The 18209-nt window shown below is 38.9% G+C and overlaps 1 long non-coding RNA gene and 2 other non-coding genes across 7 annotated transcripts; 1 reads left to right on the forward strand and 2 right to left on the reverse strand.

Moving 5' to 3' along the window:
- Positions 1–147: 147 nt before the first annotated feature.
- Positions 148–13603, reverse strand: LOC111948749 (uncharacterized). Of its 5 annotated transcripts, none has more exons than XR_013652096.1 (5): positions 8936–11958; positions 8729–8791; positions 7859–7954; positions 7102–7362; positions 148–2278 (listed from the first exon to the last, which is right to left on the reverse strand). It is a non-coding gene; the product is annotated as an uncharacterized LOC111948749 (long non-coding RNA). The 5 variants fall into 5 exon arrangements; XR_013652095.1 differs by lacking the exon at positions 148–2278 and having other exon boundaries at positions 6876–7362; positions 8936–8994; positions 9354–11958; XR_013652097.1 differs by lacking the exon at positions 148–2278 and having other exon boundaries at positions 6876–7362; positions 9354–11958.
- A 3394-nt stretch (positions 13604–16997) lies between these two features.
- LOC111946585 (small nucleolar RNA U3) lies at positions 16998–17203 on the reverse strand. The gene has a single exon (XR_002872319.1). It is a non-coding gene; the product is annotated as a small nucleolar RNA U3 (small nucleolar RNA).
- A 517-nt stretch (positions 17204–17720) lies between these two features.
- Positions 17721–17926, forward strand: LOC111946586 (small nucleolar RNA U3). The gene has a single exon (XR_002872320.1). It is a non-coding gene; the product is annotated as a small nucleolar RNA U3 (small nucleolar RNA).
- Positions 17927–18209: the final 283 nt, after the last annotated feature.

Below are 18209 nucleotides of genomic sequence, written 5' to 3' on the forward strand. Positions count from 1 at the left end.
CCGAAAACTTTGTACCGTTTTGTACCGAAAACGGTACAAAAGTGAACCGAACCGAGAGTGCCATTCCGAAATGTTTTGGTACAACTACGTGTACCGTTACACCCCTATTACTTGACCTAACAAAGTACATGCTGCAGTCACTACTTTGTGTTAATATGTATATATTTATTAAATGTTCACTGAGCACATTAAATGTTAGAATTAAAAAAGTATAACAAAAACATTTTAACCATAATGAAGACATTCAAGAATTAGCTCTAATGACTCAAAACAAACAACTCATTTCTATTTGCAGGTACATCTAAAACAATTCATTTTGTGAAAAAGTTGTACATATTTTGTCAGCAGTAAAACTCTTTGTCTAATATCATTACACAAAGATTCAAATGTATTGATCAATTACTTTTTTTGCTTTTTATGTAAAGATGAAAACCTAAAAAGAATTCCTAGAAAAGTATGAATATCATATTATAACAATAAATTAGTAGAAAAATTCCTTTCCATACATTAAATACTCACTTGTAACTCCCTCTAATGAAGTTACTTCATCAATATGGTATGGAGGCCATCAGATTTTTCCCTCCTGTAAATAAAGTCTTTGACTGTGGTGCAAAGGTTGAGAGGTCGACCTCTTATCAGAAAAGTTTATAATTTACAGTTTACAATAACTCCTTTTTTACACTGTTTGTGAAGAGAGTCTTGTGAGTTCTCATGTGTGTCTGAAGACTAGATCTGCAACTAAAACTTGAATCACATTCTTGACAAGAAAAAGGCTTTTCTCCTGTATGAATTCTCATGTGTTTTTTAAGACTTGCTGCATGACGAAAACTTGTATCACATTCTTTACAAGAAAAAGGCTTTTCTCCTGTGTGAGTTCTCATGTGTATTTTAAGACTTGCTGCATGACGAAAACTTGTATCACATTCTTTACAAGAAAAAGGCTTTTCTCCTGTGTGTATTCTCATGTGAATTTTGAGACTAGACATTTGATTAAAACTCTTACTACATTCTTGACAAGAAAAAGGCTTATGTCCTGTGTGAGTTATCATGTGTGTTTTAAGACTAACCGCATGACGAAAACTTGTATCACATTCATTACAAGAAAAAGGCATTTCTCCTGTGTGAATTCTCATGTGTATTTTGAGATTAGATATTTGAATAAAACTCTTACTACATTCTTTACAAGAAAAAGGCCTTTCTCCTGTGTGAGTTCTCATGTGTGTTTGGAGATTAGATAATTGACGAAAACATGCATCACATTCTTTACAAGAAAAAGGCATTTCTCCTGTATGAATTCTCATGTGTGTTTTGAGAACAGATCTGTGACTAAATCTTTTCTCACATTCTTTACAAGAAAATCTCTTATCTTTTGCATGGATTCTTGCGTGAATTCTGAACAGAGATTTGTTGCAAAAGCTTTTATCACATTCTTTACAGATATAATATCTTTCATCGGACCAAGTTTCCATGTAGTCAGACGGGTTAGTAATTATTCTTGAGTTTTTCCCAGACTTGATAGAGGAACATCTCTCTTCTTTTGGAGATTGTTTGTATTTCTTACCAAGATTTGTCTTATTGGGATTTTTTCTAACATCAGAGACACACTGACCTGCTGACATGTGAGAGCCGTCCACACTTTGGACATGACTTCTGTCCCTCCTCTTCCTCTGATCTCTGTTCTGTGGGTCTGTCTCTTCATCTGTAGTTGATGTTGATTCTGTCTCTTCATCTGTAGTTGATGTTGATTCTTCTTGTTGGTTTCCTTCTTCATCCTGACCATCAGTTACATTAAAGTTCTGCTGATTGTTTAGATCTGCTTCACTGTTCTCCTCTTCCTCATAAGTAGGAATCTCCATCAAGGTATCAGTCTCCTGCTTCAGATTAAGCTGATCTTTATTCTGACTGATGTAGAACCCTTTTTGACCCTGTTTTATCAATAGAGGTTCTGTTTCTTCTGTTTTTTCTTCTTTAATCATTTTGGGTTCTTGTTTCTCTTGCTCCTCTTTAATCTGTGGAAGCTCTGATTCCTCCTGTTCCTTTTTAATGTGTTGAGGTTCTGGTTCTCCATGTTCCTCTTTAAACTGTGGAGGTTCTGGTTCTCCATGTTCCTCTTTAAACTGTGGAGGTTCTGGTTCTCCATGTTCCTCTTTAAACTGTGGAGGTTCTGGTTCTCCATGTTCCTCTTTAATATGCAGAGGCTCTGATTCCTCCTGTTCCATTCTTAGATTCCTCTGTTGGTTGCACAGATCATCTTCACTCGCATAACGCTGAAGGAGGACTGCAGGGACAAAAAGACAAAAAAGGAGACCTTTTATACCTTGTAAATTGGCAAGAAAGATCTAAATCCTTTTTTTTTGGAAGTAAAATAATTGAAATGAACAATGTCGTAGTTCTCTTTCACAGTTAGGACAGTTAGAGGTGATGTGAGTCTTTCAGTCTTCAGTAGGTCAAACACATACCGTATTTTTATGACCATAGGACGCACTGCATTATAGGGCGCAGTTTAAGTTATGAGTGAATTTTCTGTATTTAACACATACAAAAGGCGCATCAGGTTTTAAGGCGCGGGCAAATTAAAACATATCGGTAAAACATGCATGCTAATGTATTTCAAAAAAGGACAGCGGGAGAAACTGAGTTGGTTGTGATTTATTGTTTATTTTTTCAGTCATCAATCAGCATCCAAGAATCCATCAAAGTCCTCATCTTCTGTATCTGAAATCAACAGCCTGGCTAAATTTCTATCAAACACGCCAGGTTCCCTTTCGTTATTGTCAGACTCCGGCTCGTTGCCGGCTGTTGTGAAAGCTCGAAGAACTGTGCAAGCAGACACTTAGTCCAAGGCATCACTCACCGGACACTGCCTCCCACAACAATAAAAGCTGCCTTTTTGTGCCCTGTTCTGCATAACGCTACTGTGCTGTTCCCCTTCTTCTTGCCATTGTGACTCACTGTGATGTCAAAAGTAAGCGGCATTTCATCCATGTTGGTGATGTGGCTTGGCTGGATGTGTTTGTCTGCAATCTTTTTACTAAAGTATGAGCAGAATATGGACAGCTTTTCATTAGAATCCACTGGAAGTTGCTGTGCCACCATAGTCCTTGCCCGGATTGACAGATAGCACTGTTTCATAAAACAAAGCACCAAGACGGCCCCCTTTGAAAATGCAAGCGTTTCTGCCTTCAGTGGAATGATGACTGTAGAGACGCTTGTACCAGCTGTTCTTTTGTCATTAATCTATTGTTTCAGTTGGTCTTCAACCTCTGGCCACCTCGCCTTGTTTCCGTGGAAACTCAGCTCCATCTTCATGACTTTTCGGAGTTCGTTTTCAAACTTCCTCTACTTGCGTACCATGGATTCATTGATGTTGAATTCTCTGGCAGCTGTTTGTACGTCTTCTTTCACGACCACACTTGCCATTCTCATGCTGTCCTCTCCTACGTCTTCTTTACCGAAGTCACACAACAACACATTAGGCCCACTGCACCATAGGACACGTCATACATTTTGGAGAAAATACAGTTGTGAAAATATGGTAATCAAAGAAACTCTCTACATTTTCACAAAAGGTAACCCACTTATTTTAAACTATGCATTTTAGTAAACACACACCCGACACACTACATACACTCATCTTTTATAATAATAAGGTGGTGACCATTGATCTTCTGTTCCCTACCCCATCTCCTCTGGGGGGGGGGGGTAAGACCCTCAGTAGTGGTGATAGTTGTGTCTCTTAGGCCAGGATTCTAGACTCAATCTTTGCACCGTGTTAAACTGTTGAGTTCAATGTAATGTGGTTGAGAAAGTCAGTCCATCAAACTTTTGTGCTGGTGCACAAAGGTTTGGTGCACCGACTTTCTCATCTACATTACATTGAACTCAACAGGTTTACATGGTCACTTTCTTTTTTAATAGTGTAACCAGCAGCTCTGCCTTTGACAGGTGCATGCCTGTTTGATTGGGGATTTGGTCCAGCTGTGTCTGTCCTTATATAAGGAACAGGGAGTGAGTGGATAGACAGTGGCTGCCTGCCTGCATGGTGGCATGTATGGCTGAAGCTCCTCTTGTTGGGAGGATGTAGATCACCTTTTACTCATATTCTGCTCTTTTAACTAGATGCTGTAAGTGGCTGGAGGTGTTGCAGATGTCATGAGCCACTGCGTGTTCTGTACCCACCCTCTTAATACATTTTAAAGTGTTTTTAGAGCGACGTTGTATTTATTGTAGGGATGGGAATAGAAGCCCCATGAAGCTTCCCTTGGGGTTCATGTAATTGTGCCGGAAAAATGAACCACCCATTCAGGGCTTTGCAACCACACAGAACAGCGGCATCTGGTGGCGGACTGGATATATATCATATGCTTCATCTAAGCTCCTTGTAACACTTCAATGTGGAAATGATGATGAAACAACGTAAAACAAAACAATGTTGTTAATGATTATTAAAAAGAACAATGTAAAACAACACAACATGTGACGTTTTCTTTGAGAAGTGCTTGACAGCAAAACACACATCACATGAAGGAAAAAAAACACAAAGCAAAAAATAAATAAAACAAAATTGTAAGATGCTGGCCTTGAACCCAAGACCTCTGGATGTGACTCCCAGCAACCATTTCACTGAGCTATCTCTACTGATGTTATATTTGTCTTGACATTATAAATATATCTAAGTATTTTTTTATACACGACGTTCATAGTGCATTGTTTTATTAGGAGAAATCGAGTAGAAACGATCTTGAGCCATAGTACGTTTTTTTTACCAGGAGTCATGGTAAAGTGCAATGAACTGACGCTGATTCTGATACAGGGGAAACAATAGAACTGGTCGGGAAAAGTTCGGGATTCATTTCGTGTTTCTAGAGAATAGTGCGCCCAACTGCAAGTGACATCTGAACCGTGGTTCGACCAAATGAAGCATTTGATGCTTCATACGTCATCAACCACGTGTTGCGCTAGTTGACACACGCCTAGAAACATTGTGCTGAAACACTGTTTCATTACAGTGAAATGCTCGCTGAAGCGCCGTGTCAAACAGGAAATCCCTAATTTATTGTGTGGTTGACTTTGATTTATTTTATTGTTGTATAGGTCTGAGTTGGGCGTCGGTGCGTGCGATGTCAGTGAGGGGGCCCCTGCTGGCAGCGTCTTCCTCACTCCAGTTCCCTCACTGTATTTTTTTTTCCCTTTTAGTGTGTAGTGGAAGTTATGTTGGCACGTTTTTCTCATTGTGTGTGGGTTCGTTTTATTTGGTTTCAGCACGGAGTGGAGTGAGATGCGCTGCCTCGTACTGGCTTAGTCCCTCCCTTTCCCTCCCCTCCTGCACGGGCGGTCGGCTCCGCTTTCCTGTTTTATTCCTGCATCTCCTTTTATTGTTTTTATCTGTGTCCAGCTTATCAGAGTAAAACTGCAACACTGCTAAAACTGCTCTTTTAAATTCTTAACTAAATTAAAATGTTTATAAGCTTTTACTGTCTCTGCCATTTTTTTTTGGTGGCTCCACTCTGCACTGGTGGTTCCTTGGTCACAATAGCTGTCAGTTTTTGCATTAAGACTTAAATGTGATTAACTTGTGAACTAGTAAACATAAAGTCCTTGATTTAAAAAAAAAGTTTTTCAGAATACTGGACTTATTTTTCTACAAAGGCTTGACCTTTGCGAGTTGAAACAACAGAGAAAAATGTGAAAATGTTCATGTCTATCTGACAGAAGTGTGTAAAGAGTGTAGTGGGGAGTTTTACATCTTAAATTGTGCTTTGTGAATTTAATCAAATGTTTTTTTTTACAACATAACACATTGCAATAAACAGGTGAAAGTGAGATAACCCTTTATAATAAGAGTCTTTGATAAGCCCATCGAGATGACTGTTGTTCTGATTTTGGGCTATACAAATAAAATTGAATTGAATTGATAAAATATTTATAAGATTAACAAGCACTAGTAATGTTTATTAAGCTGCTGATAAGTATATTATTATTATTATTATTATTATTATTATTATATAGAACTGAATGGCGACCTGTCCGGAACATCCCCTGCCTTCGCCCACAAGTAGCCGGGATAGGCTCCGGCAGCCACGCGACCCCGAAAGGGAACAAACGGAAGAAGATGAATGAATAAATACGTTTATTAATTAGCATTTGAAAATGGCTTCCAACTGATTTTGCAAGTTTAAATAAGCTGCTTATACAATACATTAAAATATTTCTTAATTAACTATTTATGACATTAACAAGTATGAGTAATGGGGTATTAAGATTTTACAATTTTACACCTTATAAGATAATAATACATGTAATTATTGTGTTCTTGTCAACAGCTTATTGAGTGTTTTGGAGCCCCTAAAGCATGATCAGATAGGGGTTCATACACACAAGACATTTATAAATTGCTTATATAAGGGCACTGTAAACCCTAACGAGTTGACAGAACTTAAAAATTATTTTGTAACAGATTACACAATAGTTTTTAAGTTATATTATTAAAACTTTTAAGTTAACATTTATTTAAATTTATATTGTCAGTTGGCTTAAATTTGTATTATTTCATATAAAAAATATTAAGATTCCTCAACTTACAAAAGAGTGATTATTGACTCAAAGTTTTTAATTTTTTCCAACTAAAAAAAACACTTTAACTAACTATATTTTTATAATATTACTCAACTCATAAAATATGTAAAATTCACTCAAATGTTTTATAAATTCTCTAACTCATTAAATGTGTAGCATTGAAAATATTTAAAATTCTTCAGCTTAAAATGTTTCTACTTGAAATGTATTCTAAACAGAGGTATTGATACTGCCCCACTACAAGATTTAAAAGCTAACATTGATAAAAACCAACAAACATGAAAGCCACACAATAGTGATTGCTTAATACACTTTTTTTAATTGCTCTTTTTTTAAAAAAAAAGCACAAATATCAAGAGGATGAAGAAACAATCAGTGAAATAAAACTGCATTATAAGAGTGCCACACAACATACTGACAAAAAGTGTTGGTTTGTATTGTACGGCAGAAAAAACAAATGATCACAACAAAACACATTAGTAGCATAACACTTAAACCAACAATAGTCCATTCTGGGAGACTCACTCAACGAAGCATTCTTCAGCGTCAATAAATGTCTTTTCAGTGGTTTGCTGTCCTCACGGCTCATGACAGCGTTCTGAATAAATGTAATAAATAAAGGCAAGTTCAAGTTTTTTGGGGTTCTGTAGGTCCAGAGCATAGATGTCCCCGAAGAGTTAGAAGAGATTAGTCAGCCAGATCTGTGGGACCACTGACGGCAGCATCAGGAGCGTCACCACGACAACTGAGAGGAGAACCACAGCAGTGTCTGTGAGGTCTGGTATTCTGGAAAATACAAAACAAAAAACACAGATGAGTTCAGACCCTCAAAGATATTCATCACACTAATGTCCAAAACTGACATTCCTGCCATCTGTCAATAGGAATCTTTTCATGCTAACATTCTGTTAGCTTTTAATCAACTGGCTGTGATGCTTTAAGGACCAACTCCCATTAAAAATGTGTTTTTAAAAAGTTCTTTAGCATTTTTCTGAAAAGTGAGGACATTTATAAAATAATTTAAGAATAAATCTTCATTTTTCTTTATTCATATAATGATGGATCAGGAGCAGAAAAGGTAAATGAAACGGTTCCCGCTCCCTCCAATCAGCAGTCCCTGATGTTCGCCTTGCATCTTCCGTCTCATTCTTAAAATCATTTAAAAATATCACTCAGTTTGCAAACTACAAACAATTGCCCTATTTATTATGGCACTCAATAAAATCTCAATCAATGTTAAAGGATTAGAGAAAAGCATTGACAGGGAGTCGTGTGCACTTACAGTACAGGTCTTGAAGAAGCTGGAGGCATCTTCATGCAGATAAACAGGAAGTGCAAGGAGGACAAGTGCCCGTCTCATGTTCACATCACGCTGTTCCTAAAAGAATAAAAAGAAATATACATTACTATTGAAGCAAACGCAGAGCAAACACTTCCAATATGTACTTAAGGAACTTTAAGAAATAATAAAATGATACCTTTTCTAGATGTCTATTTCTAGTGAGAGGACAATACAGTGTTTATGGCATGATCCACCTCAGGTCAAAGACCCAAAGTCATTTTTAAGACAAGTTACACCTTGGCTTCTCACTGCTGTTTACAAATGATTTGTTATCCGTCTTTGAATTATGCTCATTAGAAATTCACCTGGAGGTCATAAATCCTAACCAAGCTGGCCATTCCTGTCTGTTTTGATGGACTTTGGCTCAGAAAAAGGCAGCTTTAAGTTCCACAAACATGTAAAAACTGCACAATTTCCTCTGACTGCATCTACTCTACATAAATCCATTTTAGATCTTGACAGATGAGTTTTCATGGTTTCAAATGATGGAATGGTGCTTATGCAACATTATTGTATTCCAAAGTGTCTCCACATACATTGCAGTGGAAACACCTTGGAATATTGGCTATGTACTACTGCAGTATTATATGTAGTACTGCATAGTGCTCAAGTAACAGAACACAACTTGCACCTCCATTCCATTGTGCCACCTTCAGCCTGCAATCTAAATATGTTTGGTTAAATTGTAAATAATTTCAAATCTATTTCTATTTGGCTAGTTAAAATGGGCATAAATGTTTCCATGCTGCCATATCAATCTAATAATAGAAATAGTTCAGGATGAATATATTAAATAAGTATAAAACTCACCAACTTGACGGCTCTTTTCTGGTGAAATAGTGACTTTCTGATGTACTCTCTGAAGTTCAGTATCTGAAAAAGTCCAAAAGAGATTTTTCAATGTTAAAGAAAAATGTTTCAATTATATTCTGATCAAAACATTTATTGCACTACACAAACTATTGCATTTTTTGTTTTTTTAATAGCTCTAGACAAATAACTGATCAGGAAAGTTACCTCGCTGGCCTTGGCGTCTGCCTGGAGGTGAAACACTGAACACTCTTGTAGTTCAGTAACTGAACACAACATGAACACGTTAATTAATTTATTTTTACAAAAACCTTTCTTATAATAGAGTTCAGTGATTTAAAAAAGCTTAAAGCTGCATTCAAAACCCAATGCTTCCATGTAGCCACCAGACTTAAAACTTAAAACAGATAATTTCTACCTCTGAAAAAACTCGTCACTGTCGTAACTTAAGGGCAGAAATGCATTTTGGGTTTGGCTCGCCATACGTCTTCTCTGCTATTGTCACATTAAGCTGTAAAACGATCGTAACACACGTATGTTTGAACAGTAAAGCACATTTACGGTTGTATAAGAGCATTTTTAAAGCATTTCATTCAAAACAGAGTAAACCGTGAACGATACTTACCAAATTAAATCAGGGCTGAAGACAAGACGGCGCCACTGAGGAAAACATCAGCGCTGAGGCGGATGGAAAAAAACGAGGTTTGGACGTCTTGAAGCGGGGCAAAAGCGCAACGCATTGCAGAAAAATAAAATGCTCGATTTTCAATTTCAAACGTCGCATACTCGCATTCGGCAAATCCAACATGGCCACCTGAGCTAACGTTGAGAAAACGAAAGACCCTCCCACCAGAACGTGATGACGTCATGACGCTACTTCAGGGATCTTCAAATTTTTGAGTGCTAGATACAAATAAGCTTTAAAATATTGGGGACTGTTAAGTTAAATTTGAAAAAATGTTGATAGAGCTTAATACTTTATAGTTGAATCAACTACAAAATGACATTTAAGTTGTGTAACCTTAATAGTTATGAGCCAATACAACTGTTAGGGTTTACAGTGGGGGTTGAATTGCTGGAAGTTGCGCAACATTACTGCCTGGCGTAAATGTAAGTCAAAATCAAATGTTATAAACATACCTGTTGGCTCCAAAAATGTCCACATACAAACATACCAACATGTACACAATACAACTGGGGGGTATTCCAGGAAGCATGTTTAAACTAGCCTGACTTTAAGCCTGAACTCTGGCTGAAATCCGCCTGCACTTGCTTACTCTGGGTATGTCGGTTCCAAAAGACCGGATATGAGTTGGCGTAATTACGCTCGACTTGGTAACCCTGGGTTAATGCACGTGCACAGCAGGTACATAAAGACATTCTCAATAGATCGCCGATTTCCGGAATCACCATGGAAACACGTGGAGAAAAAAAGAGAGCGCGACACTTCAGTGAGGCGGAGTCTGAGGTTTTAATGACGGTGTATGAAGATTATACGTCCATCAAAAAGTAATACAGCTGCATCAGCAAAAGAAAGAGTTTCTGCTTGTAGTAGAAGAGCAGACAAAGTAAACGCACGAGTTTCTGATCTTATTTCCATTTTCCTTGTGACGCATATATATAACTTATCCAATTTTGCCAACTTAAACGAATTACTTCTATTGGTAACAAATAATTGAGTTAAATTTATTCAACCTCATTTCACATCTATAAAACTAATTTTTTTGTACAACTCATATTTACATATTTATCTAACTAAATGTCATATTACTCCAATTCAATTAATCTTTTTCCATCTTAATTAATTATGATTCTTGAACTCTCATATGTCTACGTTTGAGCCGGCAGATATGCTCATTTTTATAACAATTAAAAGGACGGAAAAAAATTACACGAATCACAATTTCAATAAAGAATTCTCTGTCATTACAATTATAGGTTTGAATGGTAGGGGTGCTATATAAACTCATCATCCCCTCCTTTACTCTCACTTATGGTGCAGAGACATAAGCAAAGTAGGACAAAATAACTCAGCAAAACACGGTAAAACACGGTAAAACAGCTCAAACAGTTAAACAACTAAACACATTTGGTCAAAAACCCACACTTAAACCCAAATCCGTCCAGACAGGCAAAGGGAATGGTATCCCAGAATCCCTTGCGGTGCTGCTCTAACAGCAGCACCAAAGTTACACCTACTTAATTGAATTAATGTGAATGAAAGGAAAATAATTGTCTGAAAACTACGTATTATTTTTAAGGTGACCTAAAAAAATGATTTATCTTAACTGAAGCAAATAGTTAAGTTAGATCAAAATAAAAAAAATTATCTTTCCAACATCCATTTGTGGTCTTATCACCCTCTCACGGTGGAAAAAGTTTTATCTGAGCTTCTTCATCCACTAAATCATCTTCAAATGGACACGCCGTGCTGCTTCACCTCTCTGTAAACAAACTAAGCTTCAACTAAACCTGCTCCAGACCAGGTTATGTTCAGGGCATGAGTTGCCATGGTAACTTGACCTACCCTGAAACATACTTCCATTTCTGGAACCGAAAGCTGAGGTTATCCACTTCCTTAGCCTCAAACTTACCGTGGGAGCTAGCATAACCTGCTTTCTGGAATACCCCCCTGATGTTCACACATGCATACTTATGCATTCAGACCAACACATGTGAAATACTTCATTCAGGTGAGATCCGCCACCCAGGCCAGGTTCGGCAGGACCGCCACAGGGGCCCCCAAGGCCAGAGAGCCGGGAGGCACCTGGTGACTGAGAGTGCCAGACCCAACCCGACAAAGAGAGCGCCCCTCCCCCCACTCTGCCTCTTGAATGTTTTCACTCAGTACAAGTTAGTAAATGTTCCTGATGAAATTTGCAGTTCACAAAAAGAGAAAAAGTTAGCGGGAAATGTTTTTCTCATTCACATGCCTCTGTGACAATGCATCTAATGCTGGAATAATGAGGTCATGTGACCGGTTGTGAGTAAGTTGATGGGCTACAACCAATGTCCACAAACATACAGGAGCATATGTAACGTCATTTAATAATATCAGAATATGGTATTTTTAATAAAATAACTGCTTTCTTATTGTTTTGTTAATTTGAAGAAACGTTATCATGATTTTCATTTTACCCGTTGGTTTCTTATTTTGCAGACTTTCTAGACATTATTTTCATTTTCTTCTGACTTTCGTCATGCGTTTTAGCTTTTTTTAAATTAAAATGTGGTCTGTCACCTTATATGTTCTCTGCTTTCAGTTTTTGGCTCCATGGCTCCAAACAAAGAAGAAGAATGTTTTGCTGATGCCTGGAAATAAAAGGAAATAAAAGTCTGGAATCTCTCTATATTAATAACTTAAAATAAATAAATAATTAAAGTAAATACGATGTTTGCTTTAAAATGTGTGTTTTTTAAGCTAAATTATCTTTTGTGAAGCTTCGAATTGAATTGGACAATTTTCTTGATTATATTCCTAATTAATTTATATTTACTAGTAAGGAAATAAAACAGGATTTGATATCAACTTTAGTTCTTGTGGTTATTTTGACTAAATGGTAAATGGCGTATACTCATATAGCGCTTTTCTACCTACAAGGAAGGTACAAGGATCACCCGGTCACACACTGGTGGCAGCTCTGCTGCCAAACACAGGCGTCTGTGTCTACCACCAGAGGCAAGGTGGGGTTCAGTGTCTTGCCCAAGGACACTTCGACTCATGGGCGTGCAATGTGGGAATTGAACCGGCAATCTTAGGATCATGGGTCGACCGCCCTACTGCTGCACCATGGAGAACCCAATGTATGTAACTAGCTTTACATTGACACCTCCCTTTCTTGGATTGGACAGTAATGACAAAGTTCTGACACTAAGGAGTCTCACCTGATTCTGGTCAAAGATTTTATTGATTTGCTCCTTATTTAGGAATAAAATTGGTGATTACGTAAAATGACATCACTTTATCTGAAAGGTCGTTATACCATTGGAAATATTTCTTTAACACCTAACCAGTGACATAAAGATCAGGACAATCCAAAGAATTTAAATGTTTAGTCACGTACCAACTATGTGGAGCTGCAGCTGCGGGTTCCAGCTGCTATCCAGCAGTCTGCGCTGACGACAGAGCTCCTCCTCGTTCTGGACGATGGTTCCTTCAGCAGCAGAAAGTTGTTCTCTGACAGAACCTTCCTGAGGTTCTGAAGACATGGTTCCTGCTCCGATCTTCAGCTCCAACTCCCACAAACACCGCCGTCCTCTTCACTGCAGCTCCGATCGATCATCTGCTAGTCTCACAATCACAGAAAAAAGGTCCAAACAGAAACTTTTCTCCTGTTTGGAGATTTTCCTGAAAGTTCCTGTGATCCTGCAGGAGTCAGTTCTGCTCAGCCTGCAGAGCAAACAGAAAAGACTCTGGAAGCTTCCACATGTGAAACTTCAAGACAAAGTATCCAAACAACAACATCTGATTGGTTGACTTTTGGAGGGAAAGCTGCAACAGTCTTCTGTGATTGGTTCAGCCGTCCCTGCCCCCACTAGTCCACTGCACAGGGGGCAACATTCCAGGGGGGGTTGGTAATCTCCTCCTTCTATTGTTTCTGCCCCACTGGCTCTTTCAAAATAAAGGCTTGTTGTAGCAGAAACCTGAATGGAACATCAGAATGGACTCAAACTGCTGCTGGTTTCAAAGCCTCGTTCTCAACTTCCAGCTGAACTCTTCATGAGTTTGAGCGTCTGTGACAAACTCTACAGTTGAACAACAGCAGTGAAAATCTCCATGGATGTCAACTGGGAGAGAATCAACATGAGATTTCCAAGAGTTTCTGCAGGAACTCATCACAAAGTCAGGAGCTGCAAGGCCTGATGGGAGATCTGGGATCCTTTTTTGACATGAAGGAAACTCCTTCAAACAGGAAAGATTTCATCTGACACGATCACTTTGATGTTCACATGAAGATGAATCCCAGTGATTCAGCTGAGAAACATCCCATAATACTGTTCTAGATGGTTCTAGAGTGGTGTGGAGATTTCCTGTTTCTTTTTCCTGTTTCTCCAGAAACTAGAAGTCAAACCTGAAAGCAGAAGCTGCAAACTGAGTCTGTGAGGCAGATTTTCCAGCAGCACATCCTCCTCATCTGCTGCTGAGATGGAATGATGAAGATCAGCTGAGGAACAGCAGGTTTCCTCTCACATGTTCCTGCTGCAGAAAACACTGTTTCATATCAACTCATCCACATCCTGAAGGATCAACATGTTTGACTGAATTTACATGAAAAGAAAAGACGTCAAAGAAATCTGTCCATACGGGAAAGACTGAATGAATCCAAGTTTTTACCAGATAGATGGAACTTTGTTTGATTTTCTAGCTCTGCTTTTCTCCAAAGATGAAGAACATCAAGAAATAACCAATAAATGCTGATCTGGAACATTCTGTCTGGGAGTCTGACTGACACTTTGACACTTTCTACATTCTGCTCTGATCCGGGTCTGAACCTGCTTTACTGCCACCACAACACATCCAATCCCAGCCCAGAACCTGAAGCTGGTTCTGAACATGAAGCCGGTCTTCAGGGACAGCAGGACTGATGAGTTAGTGATCTTCTCAGATGGACTTCAGACCCCTTAGAGCTGAAACTCTCACTTTTCTCTAGGAATCAGCTTCTTGTTGACGACACACTGCTGCAGTCAGGGGAACACACAAGAAACACACACACAAATACACACAAAGAGGGAGGAGCTTAGCTCAGGCATTGAAGTCATGGTTGAACTCTTCTGGGACTGATTTTAGACACAGAAAGCGCTCGTGTTGTAATCAATAAGATGATTGGTCAGCTTTAGCATCAATGGAAACATCACATGGTCTTTCATTAAAGTCCATTTAGATCATAGTTACAGAAATAAGAACTGATCAGAAGTCATGAATCAATGGATATTCAGAAACATTCAGAATATTTCACTAGTCTGATTGGAATCACTCTATTCAATAGAAACCAGCAAGAAAATGTAGATTTTCTCTCATGACCTCATTATTCATGTGAATTTATCAGCTGTAAGCCATAATTCAGACAAATGGAGCCAGTAATTCCAGAATAATCCTCACATAGATGTTGTGTGTGGAGCCCGTTTTCCTTTAGATGATCCAGCTCTTGGTCCACTGAACCTCCAACCTTCTTCCATTTGTTCAGCTGCTGGACAGAACAAAGAAAAACAAACAGATGTTTTTGCTGAGTCAGGAAAATGCCTGTTGGAGCTCCAACATGATTGTTGACGGTGTTCCTCCTCTTTCTGCTCCGCTGACGTCCTCATTTTCAGTTTCCTGATCAGACAAACTAAACTCTTTTCCAGGTTTGAACCATCACAAGAAGAAGAAACTTCCACCTTTGTGTCACATGCTCAGTGAATCCTGTTGCAGTTCTTCAAATGACCACAGGGGGCTGGCTTCAGACAGGAACAACTTCCCAATGACTTCCATGTTAAAACAATCCAGAGTTAAAGAAAAGTCCTGTTGTTCTTTCAACACTCAGTACCGTTTTAATCTAGAGACAGAAAAACATTAGGAAAATAATTTGATAACGATTTCTTGATTAAAATAAAACAAATTACAGAGAAAAAAATCTGAAAATACTGGAAAGAGAGGAGAGGAACCTGAGGTGAACCTGCAGGATGGAGAACATTTCTGTCAGCATCTTAACAGCAGCAGCTTTGATTGGTTTAGATCAGTGTTTTTCAACCAGTGTGCCGCGGCACACTAGTGTGCTGTGGGAGATGGTCAAGTGCGCCGTGGAGAAATTGCCCTCATTAATCATTCACTGATCTAAAAACATTTTCCATCTCCAGGAAATCAGCTCTTGTTCATCCAAACAGGCCCTGATAAAACACTGAGTAGTTAGGAATATAAAAGATCTTAAAATTACTTTTTCTTTGTGTTTATTTAATTCTATTAAAGACATTTTGATAAGAATCACGGTACCGCGATTTACCTGCAGCTATAACTGTGTAAGGAAAAGCCCCGCCCCTTTAACTGTCTCCGCCAATCATTCTTGAAGGCTTAATCACATGTCATCAGTCTGACCAATCAGAAGTGGTTAAAGTCTTCACTTCCTTGTTCTTAATTCTGCTGGTAAAGTCTCTCAGTTCTTACAAAAATACCAGCTAGAGCTCGTCTTTAGCTGGTGGTTCATCTCTTAGAAAAAAACAGCCGAAACTTCCTGCTTTTTCTGCCACAATTATCACAAAAATCCACGTGAGATTGCGCGGGGGGGGGGGGGGGGTGTCGATCAATACAGACCATGAATTTATGCTTCTTTTTTTTTGGATGCTGGTGTGCCGCGGGATTTTTGTCAGAGTTAAAGTGTGCCGTGGCTCAAAAAAGGTTGAAAAACACTGGTTTAGATCATTATGGTTTGTCTTAATTAATAGAAAATTTAGTTTTCTTCATCGTCTGAGGATATGGAGCAGCAGTTCTGAGGTGAAACAAGAAGGACAAAGAGAAGTGCTGGAGTACAGAACATCCACAAAGAAATTCATCTAAAACATTCAAAATAATCCTTGATTTAACCATCAAAGATGTTTGACCTCCATCCTGACACATTTAGGATCTCCAGCTGCAGAAAAACGTGTCAGATTTCTGTGTCGCTTCCTGAAGCTGAAAAAAAAAACATTTTGAACTCCAGATTTTCAAATTACAGATTAATGAACAGAAACAGACATGAAATAAAAGAGGCTGATAAATCTACATAAAGACTGAAAAGGATCCCAGTGCATCATGGGATATCCCCCTTTATCAACTGTTGTGGCAGAACCTCAGTCCTGTCAGCCTCTATAAACTCAGTCTGAGTGTGGAGCTGCTTTCTGGAGGATGTTTTCTCTCATCTGCTCCCTTGTTTTCCACGGGGAGTCGTGACCCCCCCCCCCCCACTGACACTAAGGATCCTTTTCTGTGGATTTTCCACGGTCAGTCCCAGGTCAGCAGGGTCTGAGTCCTCTCTGTGAAACTGTCAGCTTCTGTTGATGAATCTGAACTGATGACATTAGATGAGGAATGTGTCTTCCTCTCAGTCTGTTTGCTGGTTTTTCTGGAGGAAGCAATGAAGGTTTGGAGTTTTGATCCAAAAATGTCATGGAAGTAAAATCTCACATTCAGATTCAAGTGGACTGTCAGAGTTTAATAATAACCTCAGGACAGAGATAACCTGATCTGATTCATTCACACGTGTTTTTACTTCATGATTCATTACAAAATCCATTTCAGGTTCCGACAAACTAACAGTCCACTCAGACAATGTTTCCTCCTTCAGTGTCACATCCAGAAACACTGAACAGTCTTCATCAGTGAAGAAGATTCTCATCTCCTCACCAGCTTCCTGCTCTGAAGGAAACATCTTCATTCATCATCATGGACAGCCAGACCAACCTCTGTAGAAACACAATCCTCTAGTTCCAGACTAAAGAAATGATCCCTGAAAGTAGAGTCTTAGTGAGTTCTGGATGTTGTTTGTCCTCTTCTGTCTGCAGACAGGAACTCCTGCTCCTGGTCTCCTCCTGCAGATCACAGACTGCTAAGTTAACAGTTTGGTCTCACAATTCCTGCTGCAGTCACTTCATGGAGAGTAAAGATGAACATAGGATGAGGCTTAGTGAAGGTTCCTGATATGTCTGATAAGGTTCCAGAAGGACCGATCCATCTGTGATCAGATAGATGAAGGCTTGAGGATGACTACTAATCTCTGAGACAGCTGAACCCAACAGAGAAGAAGATAGTTTGACACAACTGGACAAAGATGTTGGGGAATACTTGGAGTGGTTGAAGCTATTTCAACATTTAATTTATAGGTTACCTAGATCATTATAAAGAATTAAAATGCTTTTTTGTATTCGCAAACAAGCTACAGTCTGATTGGAGGAGGTGTGAGTCTGTGATCTGCAGGAGGAGACCAGGAGCAGGAGTTCCTGTCTGCAGACAGAAGAGGACAAACAACATCCAGAACTCACTAAGACTCTACTTTCAGGGATCATTTCTTTAGTCTGGAACTAGAGGATTGTGTTTCTACAGAGGTTGGTCTGGCTGTCCATGATGATGAATGAAGATGTTTCCTTCAGAGCAGGAAGCTGGTGAGGAGATGAGAATCTTCTTCACTGATGAAGACTGTTCAGTGTTTCTGGATGTGACACTGAAGGAGGAAACATTGTCTGAGTGGACTGTTGGTTTGTATTAAGATTAAATACTTTTTGTTTCTGTCTATGAAAGCAGAAACCAATTACCAAGCAGAAATGTGTGCTGCAGATGCCATGTTTGCCACTAGAGGGCAGCACAGCAGCTTCAGTCTTTGTCATTGTTGCTGTGTGAGCCTGAAGGAGCTTCAAAGTGAGCTGCAGCTTGGTTCAGACAAACCTCCACATTCACACACAGATGTGATCCTGAAGAAGTCTGAACAGAACATTTCAGGAGAACTCTTGAGTCCAGAACATGAGCCTGCATTGT

Source organism: Oryzias latipes, chromosome 2 (genome assembly GCF_053564925.1).
Source record: "Oryzias latipes strain Hd-rR chromosome 2, Olatipes_Hd-rR_3.1".
NCBI lineage: Eukaryota > Metazoa > Chordata > Actinopteri > Beloniformes > Adrianichthyidae > Oryzias > Oryzias latipes.